A 21856-nucleotide genomic window follows, 5' to 3' on the forward strand; every position below is an offset into this window, starting at 1 on the left:
TTAAACATAATCTGATTAGAACTGTGAAAACTTCAATAAATACCAATCCGAAAGTATACAACTGGAACAAGAATTGAAAACCCCAAAATATTAGTTATACAACTCAATCGAATATAATAACCACCAAAATAATCTTAAACTAAACCATCGGTAACCTTCGTTCTCAGGCCTTGGTCACCGACCGAACGCTGATCAAGATCAAGGGTCAACTTACAAACTGCTCGTTGAATGAGGTGTCCGAGATATAAGCAAAGATGTGAGCGCTAACGCCAATACGTAAATATGAGTATACATGCTTATGAAATGCATGAAACATAAATTATGAATGATATGGTAAATGAGGATCAAACTTCGAAATATCATGCTCAGAATGTAGGCGCCACAATATGCGAACTATGACCTCGAAGGATCCAGTTGGTTCCAACACATACTGACTACTATCTTTGACTATCACCATCCTTGGTTAATCGCACACACTATCTTGTCGATCCTATTGGTTTCAACATGGTACTCGGTCAGAAAAGGATAAAATAGGGCCGAGCGACCTTAGACAACTGACTTTCTCGAAAGGATAACATGCTCAACATAATATGCCAATACCGTATACATAAACATGAACAATATAAAAATGTATCACATGATAGGTAATAATACAACAGATAATAATGCAGCACATAAATATGCATATTAAACAGACTACCTTGGCCAGTACTTACGTACCTCAACTCACTAATTTTGCAGTACAACTGTCTACAGTCCAAGCCTACAAGTTTTGTGAATATCATATCACTATAACCTATCTAAAAGTCTTAACTAATCTAATAATAACTTCCAATAACTACTAGGGATCCATGACCTATACTTGCATCTGTCATCAACCGCCAGTGTCAAAGGCCCAAAACTTTGGCACCGTCCCGCTACGATTCTATTAGCACCTTGCTATTGCCCGGCCCTCGATGGTATGGCCCAAAACACTCGACGTAGACTAAATATTTCGAATAACACTCAATTTGTACTTGAAAATGAGGTTTTAATGACTATTAATGGGGTAGGGCGATGAAACTTAAAATTTGTAATTATTTATATGTTAAAAAGTTTGTTTTAAAATTAAAGTTTCATTAAAATTATGAAGTTGTATTATTTTAGTGTTATGTGTTTATATTTAAATATTTTATTAAAAAAGTTGTATTTTATGTTTTGCGCAGGTTTGGTAAAAATAAAATTACTCAAGATACAAAGGTCATATTAGAGTAATCTCAAATCCTGTAGAATCAAAAAAGAGTCATCTTCAACTTTGTAGAAGACGAGAAATTCCAAAACCCTCATTAAGATGATCAAAATAATCAAACATCAAAATGGAGACAGATTTACTTTTACTATGACCAGCTTGTAGTAAAAATATCATAACTATTTCACCTTTTACCCAAAGAGGTGAACTATATGTCAAAACACATCTACACAAAATATCATACGTGTTCTATGTTGAATGGAAAGGCTAAATCGATGGTCTAAAGCATCAAACATGACAATTAAAGTTGAGTCATGGTATTGACATTCAAGGAGACAAGCACCCACCAACTTTACTATTCCACATTTAATGAGCCTTGGACTCTTGCTCTCATTTGGCCTATAAATAGATGTGTTGTATAAGCTTTGTAGTGTGCAAAAGTGTAGAGAAATTTCTCACTTGTAAAATAAATATTTTGTGTGTAATAATAAGAGTTTGAGTGTGCATATTTCTCCAAGTTTAAGTATGAAATTTCTTTTATCCTTAATCTTGAGTCTTATGTTCATGGCAAGCTAAATCCTTTTATGTCAAGATGAAAAGTTTTCATTGTTGGTCAAGTAAGATCGTTTATATTTTGTATATTCTTTCCTTTTCTATTTTTATTTTTACTAATTGATCTTTATTTTTAGGTGTAATTTGGATGATTTATTGTTATCTATTTACATCAAATACTTGGTACCTTGAATGTGGTTACCTTGATTTGTTGTCTAATATAATACAATAAATACTACAATAATTATATACTATAAATATATGTATCAATTTATAATAAAGTCATATATATTATTTAGACAATAGCGTGGCTCTGCCGGTTGTTCTAAATAATATATTGTGATTTGATCTAACATTTACTTTTTCGCAACTAACATTTACTTTCTTGCATCTAACATTTACTTTTCCGCAACTAACATTTACTTTCTCGCATCTAACATTTACTTTCTCGCAACTAACATTTACTTTCTCGCATCTAACATAAAACAAAAGTCATATATTTTATTTAGACGATAGCGTGGCTCTGCCGGTTGTTCTAAATGAAATATGGTGATTTGATCTAACATTTAATTCTATGTCAATTTATATTTATGCACTTATATATATATTATGGGTACCATATATTAATTATCGGTTAATCTGATATTAATATAGCGGGAACTATATTATATGATATATTTGTTTAAATATTTAATTGTTCTTTTATGTTTATGTTTATGAATCTATATATATATTATGGGTACCATGTATTAAATATCGGTTAATCTGATATTAATATAGTGAAAACTATATTATATGATATATTTGTTTAAATATTTCATTGTTCTTTTATGTTTATTCTTATTTTAGTTTTTTTTATTTATTTTTGTTAACCAATCTTAAATAAACCAACAATGAACCTTTGAAGTCTTGGCAATTTTATAATTTGTGTATTTGAAGTTTAATAATAATATTTCCATCTATAATATATCATTGCTAAAATTAAACTTACAGCATCCTCTCCATGGATCGATCTCGTACTCACGAGTATATTACTTGCAGACAACCTATACTTGGGTGAATTACAATTTAAGTTGTAGCAAGTTTTTGGCGCCGTTGCCGTGGAGGTATAAATTAAGTTTAATTTTTTTATTTATGTTACCTACGTAAATAGTATGTTGTTTTTAATTGTATGATTGTTTGGAGTCGTAAACAAAGTGGTAGACTTGTTCGAGTATCTGAAAATATTTTAAACATGGAGGATAATTCTAATAATCAAGATGATAATAATAATAATAATAATCAAGAACATGAACAACCAAGAATACTTAGGCACCATATGAATCCAATAAGAAATAGTACACCATTTTGTTTAGTTTTTCCTCCTGATGCGTCTAATTTCAATTTTAAGCCACAAATCATTCAACTTTTACCAAATTTTCATGGCCTAGATTATGAAAATCCATATTTGCATTTAAGAGAATTTGAGGAGGTTTGCAACACTTATACTGATCAAAATTGTAGCATGGATATTGTTCGATTAAAGCTTTTCTCTTTTTTTTTTTAAAAGATAAAGCTAAAACATGGTTGCAAAATTTGAGATCAAGTTCAATAAGATCATGGGAAGAAATGTAACAACAATTTTTAAAAAAGTTTTTCCCTTCCCATAGAACAAAATCTTTTAAAAGATAAATTACAACTTTTTCTCAAAAACAAGGGAAAACATTTTATCAATGTTGGGATAGATATAAAGAGTTACTTAATACATGCCCACATCATGGTTTTGAAATATGGAGGATAGTTTCTCACTTTTATGAAGGTTTAATACCTAAAGATAGATAAATGATAGAATTCATGTGTAATGGAACTTTTGAAGATAAAAACCCAAATGAAGCTATGGAATATTTGGAGTCATTAGCAGAAAATGCTCAAAATTGGAATAATATAGGCTCAATTGAACCACTAAGTAAAACCAATAATTCAACAAATGGGGTTGGTATTTACCATCTTAAAGATGATGTAGATATTCAAGCCAAACTTGCATCTTTAGCAAGAAAAATTAAGTCATTAGAAATGAAAAAGAGTGATCAATTAAAAAGTGTTCAAGAAATTATTTGTCATATATTGACACACATGATCATCTTAAAAAAATTTGTCCTACTTTGCCTTCATTTAAATAATGTCTCCATGAACAAGCCAATTATGTTAACAATTTTAAAAAACCAACATTAGATCCTTTTTCACAAACATATAATCCTGGTTGGAGAAATCATCCTAATTTTAGTTGGAGGAACGATAATAATGCACAACCTTCACAACAACCTTTTCAAAATAACCAAAATCATCAAGGTTATGTTCCTTATATCCCACCTCCAAGAAAACATTTTGAAGATGAAATTCATGCATACATTCAAAAGCAAGAGTCTATCAATATTCAAAACATTCAATCTATGAATGATTTGAAAGAAACTGTAGTAACCCGTATCCAAAATAATGATTAATAGGTAATTAATCAAGTGATCATGTTTAAAATTAATAAAACATGATTAAAGAAATTCCAAATGGATTAACAGATTCCGAAAATAGATCCAGGACACTCGAAAATGGTGGGCTTGGCTCGGGAGGTTCGGACGCTCCGAACTGGTGTTCGGAGGACCCGAACATGATCGGAGTCAAGATCGAAGGCCCGAGGAGTTCGGACGATCTGAAGAGGGGTTCGGAGGATCCGAACCAGGATCGGAGGCTCCGTTGGTGGAATCGGAGGACTCGAACAGGGTTAGGGCTTACGTCAGCAAGGTTACGTCATGACTGACATCACTGATGGGACTTCGGAGGACCCGAAGTTAGGATCGGACAATCCGATCGTGTTCGGACGATCCAAAGTCATGATCGGAGGATCCGAACCAGTTTGGAGGGCCCGAAGCCGAGTTCGGACGGCCCGAACGCCGTCTATAAATAGAGGAGCCGAGGTTCATTTGTGACTCGCTCATTTCCTCTCTTCTCTCTCTATTCCTAAGCCTTCTAACTCAGATCTAGGGAAATCTAGGCGTCCTACGGGAAATCCGGAAGTGGCTTAGTGATCTAGGCGTCGTCGCGGAGCTGTGGCCTAGTTTTGAGGCTATCTACAGCAAAGGGCTAACGACGGACGCAGGTATAGCTTGGGAATCCTAAAAATATTTAGGAGTATGCATTAGCTTAGTTAAGGCTTTTAGAGCTTTATTATTGATGCATGGATATTTGCATTGTAATAGCAGTAGACTGGAATAGTAGGCTTGGAGTCTAGACTAGCGGAGCTAGGTTTGACCAGCAGTGTTAGAGGTACGTAAGTACTGACCGAGATAGCCAGCATGATATATTTTCATGTATGTTGCATGAGTATGTGCTATATGTCTTATCATGTTTTAGCATGTTTTACCGTTTTAGCACATACATGATTTTACGTGTGACTGCATCCGGAGAGATGTGAGTCATTGACAGTCTCCATAGGGAACAGTGATCTCATATTGGACTCGAGTCAGGTATGACAGTTTCCATATAGGACTTGTATCCTATTTTGGATTTGGGTCAGGATGGGGTTGGCTCAGCCCTGATATGGAATATACGAGTACCCCGCGGAGTAGCTCTCTAGCCGGTACTGTATATTCCTGATGCCATGAGCAAGTGTTTTCACTTGAGTTTTAAATCATATTGTGTGCGCATATCTGTATTTATATCATTTGCTTTCGTATTGAGTGTTATCGCTCACGCCCCTGTGTTTGGGTATCGTGGTGTACCTTGTGGCAGGGCAGGTTTGAGGCTGGACGGTCCAGGCGGCTCTCAGCAGGATTGAGCTTCGAAGAGAGTGAGGTTGTAGAGGGTAGGGATTTGTTTACCCTGAACCTTCGATTTGGTTGTATAAATAATATTTATACACAATTGTTATCGTCGGTTGTATTCTGCCGATTGGATTTGTTGTATTTTAATTATCCGCTCTTTACGCTTTAAGTTTTAATTGCATGCGCTTTTATCGTAACTCTGAATAGTTAGTGGATCCGGGTTGGGTCACTACATTTTTGGTATCAGAGCGCATTGCACTGGGAATTTCGTAAAGCGGATTAAGTTATTATCTGTTATTGTGTAACAGATGGCAGATTACGATGAGAGCCACGATAGAGGAGGCGGCGATCATTGGGGGGACCCGAATGATCGTAGACATCGTCAAGGACAGCCTGAGGAGCGCAAGCGAGTGAGCATGCGTAGATTCAAGAAGGTTAGCCCAAAGCCTTTGTCGGGAGGTGAGACAGCTGAAGAGGCGAAGGATTGGCTTGAGAGGATGGAGCAGTGTTTTCAGGAGTTCCGTTGCACAGATGAGGATAGGATGGAGATTCTTGCCTTCATTCTTGAGGGACGAGCGAGGAAGTGGTGGAGATCTACTTCCGCACCATTCATAGCAGCTAGAGGAGTAGCCACCTGGGTAGAGTTCCGTGCTGCTTATCAGAGGTTGTATTTTCCTCCAGCTCTTCGTCAGGCGAAATCCAGTGAGTTGCTGAGTTTGCGACAAGGGACGATGACGATCGAGGAGTACCAGCAGAAGTTCTTTGATCTGCTACCTTTTTGTCCTCATGTTGCTGATAGTTCTATGGCGAAGTTTGACCATTTCCTTCAGGGTTTGAACCCTGATATTCATCGGATGGTTGCTGTGGGCGGCGATGGGACTTATGAGGATTTGGTGGACCGTTGTCGCCAGGCTGAGGATAGTATTCGGAGGAACAGGGGACTTTACTCTTCTTCTTCCAGGTCAGCGAGTGCCAGTGCTTTGGGCCCTAGGGGACAGTCTTTCAAGAAGCCAGGAGGTACTTTGGCGGTCAGAGGCCGAACCGTTGTCGTCAGTGCAGACGCAGACATCTGCCAGGGAAGTGTGGTCGATCGACCAGTGCATGTTTCCAGTGTGGCCAGGAGGGTCACATGAAGAGGGATTGTTCGATGCTGATTAGGGCAGCGAGTGGTTCCAGAGGTTCTCAGGCATCTGTTCAGCCACCACAGTATCAGCAGCCACCTTTCCAGCAGCAGTTTTCGCAGCAGCGCAAGTAGCCGCAGCAGTCTCAGCGATAGCCTACTCATACTCCTTCTCGGGGTCATTCTTATTTGAGGCCACGTGCCCAGGGTCAGGTCTTTGCGCTTAACCAGGAGCAGGCAGAGGCTGACGGTGATCGGATGATTGCAGGTATCTGTAGTTTATGTGGTTTTCCTGCATATGTTTTAATTGATACCGGTGCATCGCATTCTTTTGTTTCAGCACGTTTTGCTAAGAAGTATAAGTTGTCATATATTCCTCTAGACGTGTTATTAGTGGTTTCTACTCCTATGGGTAGCGAGGTTTTAGCCAAGCGTCTAGTTGTGGGTTGTATTTTGGATTTCGAGGGGCATCAACCTAGTACTAACCTGATGGTTCTAGCGATGGAGGATTTCGATTTCATCATTGGGATAGATCTCTTGACTAACTACCGAGTGATAGTGGATTGCTATCAGAGGTTTGTTCAGTTCCGACCAGAGGATGACGAGTCATGGTATTTCTATGGTGAGGGAGCGCGATCCCCGATGCCAGTGGTTTCTGCTCTGAAGGCCCGACGTGCTTTAGAGTCTGGCGGGGAAGGATACCTTATCTACGCCATTGACGCATCCTTGGGAGAGACAGATATCCAAGAGATACCAGTGGTTCGTGACTTTCTAAATATATTTTCGGAGGAGATTCCAGGTTTGCCACCAGTGAGGGAGATCGAGTTTGGCATTGAGTTAGTGCCAGGGACTGCACCGATTTCCAGAACTCCTTATCGTTTAGTGCCATCAGAGATGAAAGAGCTGCATAAGCAATTACAAGATCTTCTTGATAAGGGCTATATTCGACCCAGTGTTTCGCCGTGGGGAGCCCAGTGCTGTTTGTCAAGAAGAAGGATGGTTCAATGCGGTTGTGTATTGATTACCGTCAGTTGAATCAAGCAACAGTAAAGAATAAGTATCCTCTTCCACGGATAGATGTTCTCTTTGATCAGTTACAAGGTACTTCAGTATATTCGAAAATTGATCTTCGGTCTGGGTATCATCAGTTGCGAGTTCGGCATGATGATGTTCCTAAGACAGCATTTCGTACACGGTATGGGCACTATGAGTTTCTAGTGATGCCGTTTGGTCTGACGAATGATCCAGCTGTTTTTATGGATCTGATGAACAGAGTTTTCCGATATTTTCTGGATAAGTTCGTGGTTGTGGGGACCTCGGGTTGCTAATCTCGTCTAAGGGCAACTAATGATTAATTAAACAATTAATCAAACAATTAAAAGATAATAAATCAAGAGCAGAGATTTTTTTTTTTTAAAATTTTGGTCAGGATCGATCCTTGGAACTTCCAGGATCGATCCTGGGACTTTAGAAAAGTTTCTGCCCAGCATCATTTTGTGCCAGGATCGATCCTGTGAAATTCCACGATCGATCCTCGAGCTCTGTTCTGAAAAAAAATAATATTTCAGAAGAATTCTGGTGCTGTCAAATTCGTGCACCAACAATCTAATTCACCAAAAGCATGCTACAATATCTAGGAACATGCATATAATCATATATAACGACTTGAGCATATAATCATACAATTCTTACATCAAATAGATAACGTAAAAGATATTAAATCACAAGCTACACCAACGACATAAGTGAGCTTCAAGTCTCAAGTCTTCTACTAGGTTTGATGTACTCTAATACATATTCGTTCAGCTATAAACCCGAGTCCTCACGTGCTAAATCTTGCTCCCAAGCTGTCAATGTCATCTCAGACCAGCTCCTGCCCCATCTGTTGTGATGCACACATACAAAACAAAACAACAGCCGGATAAACTCCGGTGAGAAATCATTCTCAGTATAATCGACATATAAATGCATTAAATAAATTCATATCTACTCTAAACATGTCAACTGAAGAATAGAGTAAAAATAACGCATATATCGACTCAAATTTCAAATCAAGACTTCAATTTATATAGCGCGCTTATCTCAAGAATTGATTCTATCACGTCATTGCCATCAAGATTCGTAACCGATCTTGACATGGATATCCATCTATCGTAGCCATTCCGGGCTAGAAAATAAGGTTAACCGCAACCTTGGCATAGAATCAATTCAATATATTATCACATCATATCAAAAGCAATAAAGATCCATTACCTGTGATGGATCGACAATAACATAAGTTCTACCTCAAGAACAAGTACTTAAACAAGTATGTGATTTGTTCGGGATAACTCAAGAAGTATCATTCTTGAGTATCAAATCCCTGACTCTCGATGTCATCTTATACCTGTCATTCTCGAGTTTGCGATGTTCCACATCTGAACAGGAAGTACAACAACTCATAGAAAATCTGCTCATTCAAACAACATTCAATCTTCAAGGTAGAACAACTTCAAACCTTGAGCTGATCTTAATCGATTCCAGGTTTGCATTCTCAAGTTTTCAAACATCAATATAAATCTGAAAATGAAGTGATAACAAGTTCTAAACATCAACAACAACTCATCTCATATTCAACTCAATCAACCAATCAATTGTCATACAAATTCCAACTACACTTCAAGTCTAGAAAATTTTAACTTTGATCGAATCCTTCCTCGGTTCAAAACTTTTGATATCGAAGTCTTAACTCGTCATTATCAATCTGAAAATGAGGTATACATAGACTAAACATATCAGCTAAAATCTCAAGTCATTCTTGATACAAACAGCATGCCAAAAGTTTAACAAATTCCGATCCGGCGGCGTAGCGATTGAAAATCGGCAATCGACTCGGTATCGAATTCATTATTAACTGCTTACCAACTTCTAATCAATTCATATCATTCATACTCCTCATATCAGCAGCTATAATCGTATGCTAACAATACAAATACATGCTGAAATACTCAGAAGTTCATATAACAATAAATCATCGTTCCGGTCTCGACAACGACACACATATAAGATCAAGAACATGAAACTATATCAAAGTACTGATATCTGCCAACTTTCGTTCTTCAAAACATGCCGAGATGATTAAATACTTATATCAAATCGAAGGCCTCGTTGCAAGGATTCCAGAACACTTTTCGGAATCAAAATCGGACGATCGGATCAAAAGTTATCGACGTTTGAAAATCGAAAATCAAAAGAAATGGAAAAGCTTCGGCTCCTCTGTTCAACTTTCAGAATTCCATATCAAACATACACGTGACATGCGTACAAATCTGATTAAATCGGATATGTATTGCATATTTGCAATTTAACCCCTCAAGTCTTCATTAATTGCAATTCAGTCCTCGGCCCTCTTTTTAATTCAATTTCAATCCTAAATAATTTAAGAATATTAGAATTTAAATAAAAACTCTAAATATTCCCAAATTAAATATACTCGGATTAAAATTAAATAAATTCGGATTAATTAAATAATCCCAGCCTTTTGCATTTTAGCCCTTCAAACTTCGATATGTGCAAATTAGTCTCTGATCGGGTTTCATTGTCAAAATCAATATTCTTTAATTTCCGAAACATGGAAGTAAATCTTAAATTCCATAAATATTCAAATCGAATATTTATTCTTTTAATTTAAGAATTCTCGGAATTTAATTCTCAAAATCCGTAAATTCTCAAATTAAATATTTTCGACTCGAAAATTAAATCTATCATTTCCATAACTGCTCAAATAAATATTAGCCCATAATATGGAATTTAATTCTCAAATTCCATAATTAATAATTTAATATTTTTGGGCCTTACAATTCCTCCCCTCTAAAAAATGATTTCGTCCTCGAAATCACATTCAATCGAACTATTCAATCTGATAAACTGAATGATTATCTGAAGTTATTTTCACTTCAATCATATAACTCTGAACTTCGTATATCATCTCTTCATCTCTTATCAGATTCTTTCTTCGAATCAGCTTTTATTCTCTTGTACTTTAAGTCATTGAAAAGAATTCGTTCTGAGCTGTTTCTCTCTTCAATCAAGGATTTTTTGACTAATCGACTTAACTCAGAATCTTTTCGATATCTATCTCATCTAATGAAAGTACATAGGAATAATCTTCTGATAATTCCTTCACTTATATACGTGAAACAAATCAGATCCATCATATCAATTTGAAAAGAATAAATCTTTCCATCAAATCATCAATTCTGTCTGACATCTCAGTCAGTGAAATTCAACTTCAGTGATTGTTTCTTTCTCTATATCATTCTATGCTCTGCATAGAAGATATATCAAGTCTACATTGTCATTCTATTCATCGCTTCTAGATCAGTATTCAACTTCATATTTTGAATCTGTACATTAAACTCTGCTCTGTAATTTAAACTCTGATCTTCCTCTATTCTGAATTGAATGATATTTCAAGAATAACTTTTTTGCTTAACGAATCAGTTTCAGCTTCAAAAGTTATATCTATCATTCAATTATTAATTCTGGTTTTTCTTCTCTGTTTTCATTTCGTATAGATTCATCTTCAAAATCTTTGTGTGTCTCAAATCAAATCTGATCTGATATCAACAATTCATGTCTGATCTGATGTCATATATTTCGATAATATTATTTCAACACAAAGAAATCGAATTTCTTTTCATCATATCATCCTAGCATTATCTCAAAATCGACTCATAGCTGTTACAGGAATTATAATCATCAAGTGGCAATACATCAAGTCAAGTAATACCGAATCAGGTATTAAAGTTCTGAGAATATTCTCAACATCTGGAAAATCAACTCAGATAATCCATCAATCGAAGAATGGTATAATGCAATCAAATATATCCAACTCTCAAAACATCAGTCAATCAATCGATGCCACATTCTGTCGAATAAATCTAAAGTCTTAATCATGACAATAGATTTTAATCATTCCTGTAATTTCATCATATCTCTTTCTTCTTCACAAATCTGAATAGATAGCTGTTATTCACATCTCATACAGTGTATTCTACAAATCTGATTAGTCTATTCGGACTATCTATTAATCAGAGTATATTCTGTATTCACAGATTTCAAAGTATTCAGAGCTGTTGATAATCGGTATCATGACAGATAAAATTCATTCTCGAACTTTGATTCATCTTCTCTGAATATTCTTTCAATTCAACAATAATATGTTGTACCTTTACCTCAAAAAGTACTCAATGTCTTCTGATCATCTGTATTACAATGTAATAGTAAACCCAATGTTTCAATCTGACACATTATTTCTTGGCTTACTGTTCGTCTTGCAACAAATCTAATCATGATTCAGTGATTTGATTACACAGACAGATCATCGTATGCAGTAATTTTAATCAATCTGTTCATAACTACCACATGTTTACATCATCTATACTGTGTCATCATGGTAGTTTTGCAAAATATTCTTTCAAATCATAATCTAATTTCAATTATGGAGTTCCTAAACTGTCATTGAACTAATCTAATCAATGATTTTCAACTTCATCAGAAACTTTCTGTACGTTTAACTTCAAAAACGTACTAATTCTGTTACCTCTATTTGTTTTATCTTCTGATAAAACAAGTATTGGATGACTTTTAAATTCATCGTTGTGCATTATCTTCAAAATCCGATATTTTTTTCGGATATATCAAGCACAACCAGATAATCAATCATCATAGAATTCATTCATTCTGATCTGAGGCTTCAATTCATATCTCTATATGGCATTCTGTATTGAATTCTCATCACTTCAGTTTACTTTCTGTGTTTCTTTCATCTTCTAAACAGTTCTGGATTGCTTTCAATCAAAAATCATTCTAATTGATCATATATTCATCTGAATTTTCAAACCAGAATACACAAAAATCTGAAATCAATTGATCGAATGCCTGTTTCATTCTTCATTTCTATTTCTCAATTGAATTCTAATAACTTGATCTCATCTCAATGTGCTTTAATCCTTCCAAATCAATTCTCACTTAATTTGGATTACAGCAATTCTGACTGTTTTAGTATCTATCTCGATACTCAAGCACATAAATTCAAATATCAATCAATCAAATATTCATCTCATTTCTTCGTTCTATTTCCCAATTCGTAACAAATCATATCATCAACCCAAACTTTTACCAAGAATTGAATTGAAATTTCTATCAGTTACGAGCCAAAAATATTTTAATATACTGAATGTATACATCAAACAATCAGTAACTCTTGAAATTCATAATCAGGGAAACTCACTTAAGTCAAGATCATCCACAGAACAATAATATGAATGGCAATATGCTAAGTGAAACAACTCACTAGCATCTCAACTCAAGACGAGTAGATCAAATCAGACTCTATAAAAGAATAAGAGTCAATCAAATCGATTGAGGTCGAATATCAAAACCTCATAATCGATATCACGAATTTCAAAAATTATGATTTTATGATGTAATAACTTCAGTAGAATCAAATAAAGACTCATCTGTAACTGATTTTCATATCATCATCTATCATGCAACATAAACAGATATTTCCATATGAACAAAATCATATTCAGTTTCAGTTCATCGAAGAAATAGTTCTATTCTTCAGTTTAATTCACACAGTCTCTTTTCTGATACAAAGGTGATCATATAATAAGCTTTCAGCTATCATGAATCTATTGCACCAATAATAAACAGGTCAAAACAAAATAAATCTGTTACCTGAAATTTTATTCTCAGGTGCAATTTCATTCTGATCCTCTGTATACTTCTGAAATTTATTCTTCATTCGAATCTTCTTAGAATCAATGTTTCTTCGAACAGATTCTAGCACATCTGCCTAAATTTTCTTTACACTTCTTGTTCTGATATCCTCCTCCACAATGAGTGTACTAATCTCTAACATACTCTGCATTCATAATCAAATTAATCCATCTCGATTCGCTGTCGTATCGTTTACTTCGTATCTGTTCTGGAATAGAAATTGTAGCTAACTTTTTGTTGATCTCACACATTGTAGCATCTTTAAAATTTCACCTTCTGTCTCATCATTCAGCTTCAGTTCTATTAGACAAGGCTATGCCTTTCATAAAATATGTCAATCGTCAACAGTTAATCAAACATATTCTTCGAATTCAAGCCATTAAATAATTCACTCAATCTTGAGCTTTTCATTATTTACAATTCAAAGAATCGTAATAGGCTTGAAAATTCTAATAAGGCATTCCTCAAAATTCAAAATATTCAGCTTCTAGAGGGTATATTTTTCTTTCTCATCATTTGTATCTGTTGTGGCAAAGAATAATAAACAAAAGTCTGTTCTAAGCATTTACCAACAATCAATATACCTCTACCTTCTCATCATTTCTTCATCAGAATCCACCAGCTGGTTGCTAGGTTTCGAAGTTGGTATTCAATCAATCTAATACTATAGTCATCTGTATCTTCGAAAAAAAATGTGATCAACTGATCAAGTTCTCCAAGTCAACTTCTACCTGCAACAACATCTATTCATTCGCTGATGTACTATTCTGTTCAATCGGAAATACTTCTCTCAGCTAAGCAATACTATTTTGTTCCGTCTGACCATACCATTCTGTTTAGTCTGGGGTGCTTACATCACCCAAAGAACACAGTTCTCTTCAATTCTGGGTGCTTACATCACCCGGGGAAAATCTTATAATAAAACAGTAAGAAATTCAAAAATTTACTAATCAGTAAATCAGGCAGTTGAATTTCAAAGATAGATCACGCTCACATGCAATTTATCAAATTATCGATCATCAAATCGAGTAATGCATAATCATGCAATACTATAAATGCATGTGACTCAATCTACCCCGCTCAGCTTCTATCTCAGTCCAAGAAACTTATGCTCTGATACCACCTGTTGTGGGGATCTCGGGTTGCTAATCTCGTCTTAGGGCAACTAATGATTAATTAAACAATTAATCAAACAATTAAAAGATAATAAATCAAGAGCAGAGATTTTTTTTTTTAAATTTTGGTCAGGATCGATCCTTGGAACTTCCAGGATCGATCCTGGGACTTTAGAAAAGTTTCTGCCCAGCATCATTTTGTGCCAGGATCGATCCTGTGAAATTCCACGATCGATCCTGGAGCTCTGTTCTGAAAAAAAAATAATGTTTCAGAAGAATTCTGGTGCTGTCAAATTCGTGCACCAACAATCTAATTCACCAAAAGCATGCTACAATATCTAGGAACATGCATATAATCATATATAACGACTTGAGCATATAATCATACAATTCTTACATCAAATAGATAACGTAAAAGATATTAAATCACAAGCTACACCAATGACATAAGTGAGCTTCAAGTCTCAAGTCTTCTACTAGGTTTGATGTACTCTAATACATATTCGTTCAGCTATAAACCCGAGTCCTCACGTGCTAAATCTCGCTCCCAAGCTGTCAATGTCATCTCAGACCAGCTCCTGCCCCATCTGTTGTGATGCACACATACAAAACAAAACAACAGCCGGATAAACTCCGGTGAGAAATCATTCTCAGTATAATCGACATATAAATGCGTTAAATAAATTCATATCTACTCTAAACATGTCAACTCAAGAATAGAGTAAAAATAACGCATATATCGACTCAAATTTCAAATCAAGACTTCAATTTATATAGCGCGCTTATCTCAAGAATTGATTCTTATCACGTCATTGCCATCAAGATTCGTAACCGATCTTGACATGGATATCCATCTATCGTAGTCATTTCGGGCTAGAAAATAAGGTTAACCGCAACCTTGGCATAGAATCAATTCAATATATTATCACATCATATCGAAAGCAATAAAGATCCACTACCTGTGATGGATTGACAATAACATAAGTTCTACCTCAAGAACAAGTACTTAAACAAGTATGTGATTTGTTCGGGATAACTCAAGAAGTATCATTCTTGAGTATCAAATCCCTGACTCTCGATGTCATCTTATACCTGTCATTCTCGAGTTTGCGATGTTCCAAATCTGAACAGGAATTACAACAACTCATAGAAAATCTGCTCATTCAAACAACATTCAATCTTCAAGGTAGAACAACTTCAAACCTTGAGCTGATCTTAATCGATTCCAGGTTTGCATTCTCAAGTCGTCAAACATCAATATAAATCTGAAAATAAGTGATAACAAGTTCTAAACATCAACAACAACTCATCTTATATTCAACTCAATCAACCAATCAATTGTCATACAAATTCCAACTACACTTCAAGTTTAGAAAATTTTAACTTTGATCGAATCCTTCCTCGGTTCAAAACTTTTGATATCAAAGTCTTAACTCGTCATTATCAATCTGAAAATAAGGTATACATAGACTAAACATATCAGCTAAAAGCTCAAGTCATTCTTGATACAAACAGCATGCCAAAAGTATAACAAATTCCGATCCGACGGTGTAGCGATTGAAAATCGGCAATCGACTCGGTATCGAATTCATTATTAACTTCTTACCAACTTCTAGTCAATTCATATCATTCATACTCCTCATATCAGCAGCTATAATCGTATGCTAACAATACAAATACATGCTGAAATACTAAGAAGTTCATATAACAATAAATCATCGTTCCGGTTTCGACAATGAAACCCATATAAGATCAAGAACATGAAACTATATCAAAGTACTGATCTCTGCCAAATTTCGTTCTTCAAAACATGCCGAGATGATTAAATACTTACATCAAATCGAAGGCCTCATTGCAAGGATTCCAGAACACTTTTCGGAATCAAAATCGGACGATCGGATCAAAAGTTATCGACGTTTGAAAATCGAAAATCAAAAGAAATGGAAAAGCTTCGGCTCCTCTGTTCAACTTTCAGAATTCCATATCAAACATACACGTGACATGCGTACAAATCTGATTAAATCGGATATGTATTGCATATTTGCAATTTAACCCCTCAAGTCTTTATTAATTGCAATTCAGTCCTCGGCCCTCTTTTTAATTCAATTTCAATCCTAAATAATTTAAGTATATTAAAATTTAAATCAAAACTCTAAATATTCCCAAATTAAATATACTCGGATTAAAATTAAATAAATTTGGATTAATTAAATAATCCCAGCCTTTTGCATTTTAGCCCTTCAAACTTCGATATGTGCAAATCAGTCTCTGATCGGGTTTCATTGTCAAAATCAATCTTCTTTAATTTCCGAAACATGGAAGTAAATCTTAAATTCCATAAATATTCAAATCGAATATTTATTCTTTTAATTTAAGAATTCTCAGAATTTAATTCTCAAAATCCGTAAATTCTCAAATTAAATATTTTCGGCTCGAAAATTAAATCTATCATTTCCATAACTGCTCAAATCAATATTAGCCCATAATATGGAATTTAATTCTCAAATCCCATAATTAATAATTTAATATTTTCGGGCCTTACAGTGGTAGTGTTCATCGATGATATTTTGGTATATTCTCGCAGCATGGATGAACATGCCTATCATCTCTATACTGTATTGCAGGTCTTGAGGGAGAGACAATTGTACGCGAAGTTGAACAAGTGTGACTTCTGGATTGACCAAGTTGTGTTCCTTGGTCATGTCATTTCTCAGGAGGGCATATCTGTTGACCCTAGCAAGACAGAGGCTATTCTGAATTGGTCGCGTCCGACTACAGCTTCTGAGATTCGTAGTTTCCTTGGTTTGGCAGGATAGTACCGACGTTTTGTGGAGAAATTCTCTCAGGTAGCTAAGCCTTTGACTCATTTGATGAAGAAAGATGTTTCTTTCGTGTGGTCTGATGCTTGTGAAGACAGTTTTCGTGAGTTGAGACGTCGTTTGATGACAGATCCAGTTCTTTCTTTGCTGTCTGGATCAGGTGGTTTTGTAGTCTTCACCGATGCTTCTCTCCAGGATTTGGGGTGCGTGTTGGCTCAGAATGGTCACATGATCGCTTATGCTTCTAGACAGCTGAAGACTCACGAGGAGAACTATCCCGTTCATGATTTAGAGCTTGCAGCCATTGTCTTTGCCTTGAAGATATGGCGTCACTATTTGTACGGAGAACGATTTGAGATCTTCACCGATCATAAGAGTTTGAAGTATCTGTTCACTCAAGCTGAGTTGAACATGCGGCAACATCGTTGGATGGATCTATTGAAAGATTATGACTGTGAGATTAAGTACCATCCAGGTTCTTCTAACCCCGTTGCTGATGCGCTTAGTCGCAAGGTCTATGTGAGTTCCCTTCGTACCAGTTCAGTTTCGAAGGCAGTGGAGGAGTGTTGTTCTTTAGGATTCACATTCCTTCATAAGAAAGAACACCAAGGGATTCGTGTTTCTTCTGTGCTTGCAGAGCCAGCTTTGTATCGACAAATCCGCGAAGCTCAGAGTTCTGATCTGAAGATGCAGAAGTTGGCCCGTTTGGCTGAGGGTGATAATACTTCTGGTTTTCATCTACAAGGAGACGGTTTGTTATGTCTCTCTGGTCGAGTGGTGGTACCCGAGGATTCTACTTTGAGGAATGAGATCTTATCGCAAGCTCACCGCAGTCGATTCTCTGTACATCCAGGCAGCATGAAGATGTATAAGGATCTTCGCACTCGATTTTGGTGGAAAGGGATGAAGCGCAGTGTTTATCAGTTCATATCCCGATGCCTTGTGTGTCAGCAGGTCAAGGCAGAGTTTAGATGATCCGGAGGGTTACTTCACAGCTTAGAGATTCCTGAGTGGAAGTGGGAGCATGTGACGATGGACTTTGTCACCCACTTGCCTATGTCTTCCAGGAATTGTGATGCTATTTGGGTTGTCGTGGACCGGTTGTCGAAGTCAGCGCATTTTCTTCCCTATAACCGCGATTATACCTTTGATAGGATGGCGGAATTGTGTGTGCGGGAGATTGTTCGATTGCATGGGATTCCGTTGAGAATTTTCAGCAATAGAGATACGAGATTTACCTCGAGACTTTGGGGTAGTTTCCAGCGAGCCCTTGGTACTACTTTTAGCCTGAGTACGACTTATCATCCAGAGACGGATGGACAATCCGAGCGTACTATTTGCACTTTAGAGGACATGCTTCGCGCGGCGGTGATGGATTTTGGCCCAGCATGGCATGATCATTTACCCTTGGTGGAGTTCGCTTATAACAATAGTTTCCATCGCAGCATTGGCATGGCACCATTTGAGCCTCTTTATGGATGTCGTTGTCGTACACCTTTGTTTTGGGATGAGGTTGGCGAGCGTCAGGTTGAAGGTCCTCAGATGATTCAGCAGATGACTAATGCAGTGGAATTGATCCGACGCAGGATTAAGGCGGCCCAGGATCGACAAGCTAGCTACGCGAACACTCACCGGAGACCGTTACACTTCGAGGTGGAAGAGCATGTGTTCTTGCGTGTGTCACCTTTCCGGAAGGTGATGAGATTTGGTCGCAAGGGTAAGCTGACACTGAGATTTATTGGTCCTTTCAAGATTCTCGAGAAGGTTGGGGATGTGGCTTATCATCTGGCCTTGCCACCCGATCTTTCGAAGATTCACGATGTGTTCCACGTGTCCTTGTTGAGGCAGTACGTGGCGGATGAGTCGCATATTTTGCATCCGACCGAGGTAAAGGTAGATCTGGATCTATCATATGTGGAGAAACCCCTGTGGATTCTAGACAGGAAGGACAAGGTACTTCGTAACAAGCGTATACCGTTGGTGATGGTACAGTGGCAGCGCAGAGGTACAGAGGAAGCTACTTGGGAGTTGGAGAGTCGGATGTTAGCCGAGCACACCCCAAGTTATTTTGAGATTTTGTACTCCTTTGTACCGAGTTTGTACTTGTTCAGTGGTAATAAAGAATATTCGTGTTGAATCCTGTAGTTTTCCCCTGACTCTAATTTCGAGGACGAAATTTCTTAAGTGGGGGAGAATATAGTAACCCGTATCCAAAAGTAATGATTAATAGGTAATTAATCAAGTTATCATGTTTAAAATTAATAAAACATGATTAAAGAAATTGCAAATGGATTAACGGAGTCCGAAAATAGATCCAGGACACTCGAAAATGGTGGGCTTGGCTCGGGAGGTTCGGATGCTCCGAACTGGTGTTCGGAGGACCCGAACGTGATCGAAGTCAGGATCGGAGGCCCAAGGAGTTCGGAAGATCCGAAGAGGGGTTCAGAGGATCCGAACCAGGATCGGAGGCTCCGTTGGTGGAATCAGAGGACCCGAACAGGGTTAGGGCTCACGTCAGCAAGGTTACGTCATGGCTGACGTCACTGATGGGACTTTGGAGGACCCGAAGTTAGGATCGGACGATCTGATCATGTTTGGATGATCCGAAGTCATGATCGGAGGATCCGAACCAGTTCGGAGGGCCCGAAGCCGAGTTCAGACGGCCCGAACGCCGTCTATAAATAGAGGAGCCGAGGTTCATTTGTGACTCGCTCATTTCATCTCTTCTCTCTCTATTCCTAAGCCTTCTAACTCAGATCTAGGGAAATCTAGGCGTCCTACGGGAAATCCAGAAGTGGCTTAGTGATCTAGGCGTCGTCGCGGAGCTGTGGCCTAGTTTTGAGGCTATCTACAGCAAAGGGCTAACGACGGACGCAGGTATAGCTTGGGAATCCTAAAAATATTTAGGAGTATGCATTAGCTTAGTTAAGGCTTTTAGAGCTTTATTATTGATGCATGGATATTTGCATTGTAGTAGCAGTAGAATGGACTAGTAGGCTTGAAGTCTAGACCAGCGGAGCTAGGTTTGACCAGCAGTGTTAGAGTACCACGTAAGTACTGACCGAGATAGCCGGCATGATATATTTGCATGTATGTTGCATGAGTATGTGCTATATGTCTTATCATGTTTTAGCATGTTTTACCGTCTTAGCACATACATGATTTTACGTGTGACTGCATCCGGAGAGATGTGAGTCATTGACAATCTCCATAGGGAACAGTGATCTCATATTGGACTCGAGTCAGGTATGACAGTTTCCATATGGGACTTGTATCCTATTTTGGATTCGGGTCAGGATAGGGTTGGCTCAGCCCTGATATGGAATATACGAGCACCCCGCGGAGTAGCTCTCTAGCCGGTACTGTATATTCCCGGCGCCATGAGCAAGTGTTTTTACTTGAGTTTTAAATCATATTGTGTGCGCATATCTGTATTTATATCATTTTCTTTCATATTGAGCGTTGTCGCTCACGCCCCTGTGTTTGGGTATCGTGGTGTACCTTGTGGCGGGGCAGGTTTGAGGCTGGACGGTCCAGGCGGCTCTCACCAGGATTGAGCTTTGGAGAGAGTGAGGTTGTAGAGGTTAGGGATTTGTTTACCCTGAACCTTCGATTTGGTTGTATAAATAATATTTATACACGATTGTTATCGTCGGTTGTATTCTGCCGATTGGATTTGTTGTATTTTAATTATCCGCTCTTTACGCTTTAAGTTTTAATTGCATGCGCTTTTATTGTAACTCTGATTAGTTAGTGGATCCGGGTTGGGTCACTACAAAAACTCTTGCAAAATTTGCATCCGCACTTAATATTCATGAAAAAGAAAAATTTACATCTCAACCACAACCTAATCCTAAAAATCAAAATCAAGATAAATTTGATCAAATAAAATCTGTTATTACTCTTAGAAGTGGTAAAATAGTTACTGATCCATATAGTGATGAAAACAAAGATCATTTAAACTCAAAGAGTAAGGATGAAAATCTTGATACTTTTGATAAAGATGATGCTTTGAATCCTAATAATAAGAAAGTTGATGATAAATTATCTGAAGTAATATGCGAGTCAAATAAACATGTTCCTTTTCCTCATGAATTAGTAAACAATAAAAAACAAAAAAATGATTCTGATATTTATGAAGTTTTTAAACAAGTAAAAATAAATATTCCATTATTAGATGTTATTAAACAAGTGTCTTCTTATGCAAAGTTTTTAAAAGATTTATGTACTGTGAAAAGACAATTGCATGTAAAGAAGAAAGCATTCTTAACTGAACAAGTAAGTTCTATTATTCAAAATAATTCTATTTTGAAATATAAAGATCCAGGTTGTCCAACAATTTCATATATTATTGGAAAAAATAAAATTAAAAAAGCTTTGTTAGATTTGGGAGCAAGTGTGAATTTACTTCCTTATTCAGTTTATGAAAAACTTAAGTTGGGAGATTTAAAACCTACATC

General features: G+C 36.8%; 1 non-coding gene across 1 annotated transcript; it reads right to left on the reverse strand.

Moving 5' to 3' along the window:
- Positions 1 to 3434: 3434 nt before the first annotated feature.
- LOC140870227 (small nucleolar RNA R71) lies at positions 3435 to 3543 on the reverse strand. Its single transcript, XR_012147198.1, has one exon. It is a non-coding gene; the product is annotated as a small nucleolar RNA R71 (small nucleolar RNA).
- Between the last annotated feature and the right edge of the window lie 18313 nt (positions 3544 to 21856).

Source organism: Henckelia pumila, chromosome 4 (assembly GCF_033568475.1).
Source record: "Henckelia pumila isolate YLH828 chromosome 4, ASM3356847v2, whole genome shotgun sequence".
In the NCBI taxonomy this organism is placed as follows: Eukaryota; Viridiplantae; Streptophyta; class Magnoliopsida; order Lamiales; family Gesneriaceae; genus Henckelia; species Henckelia pumila.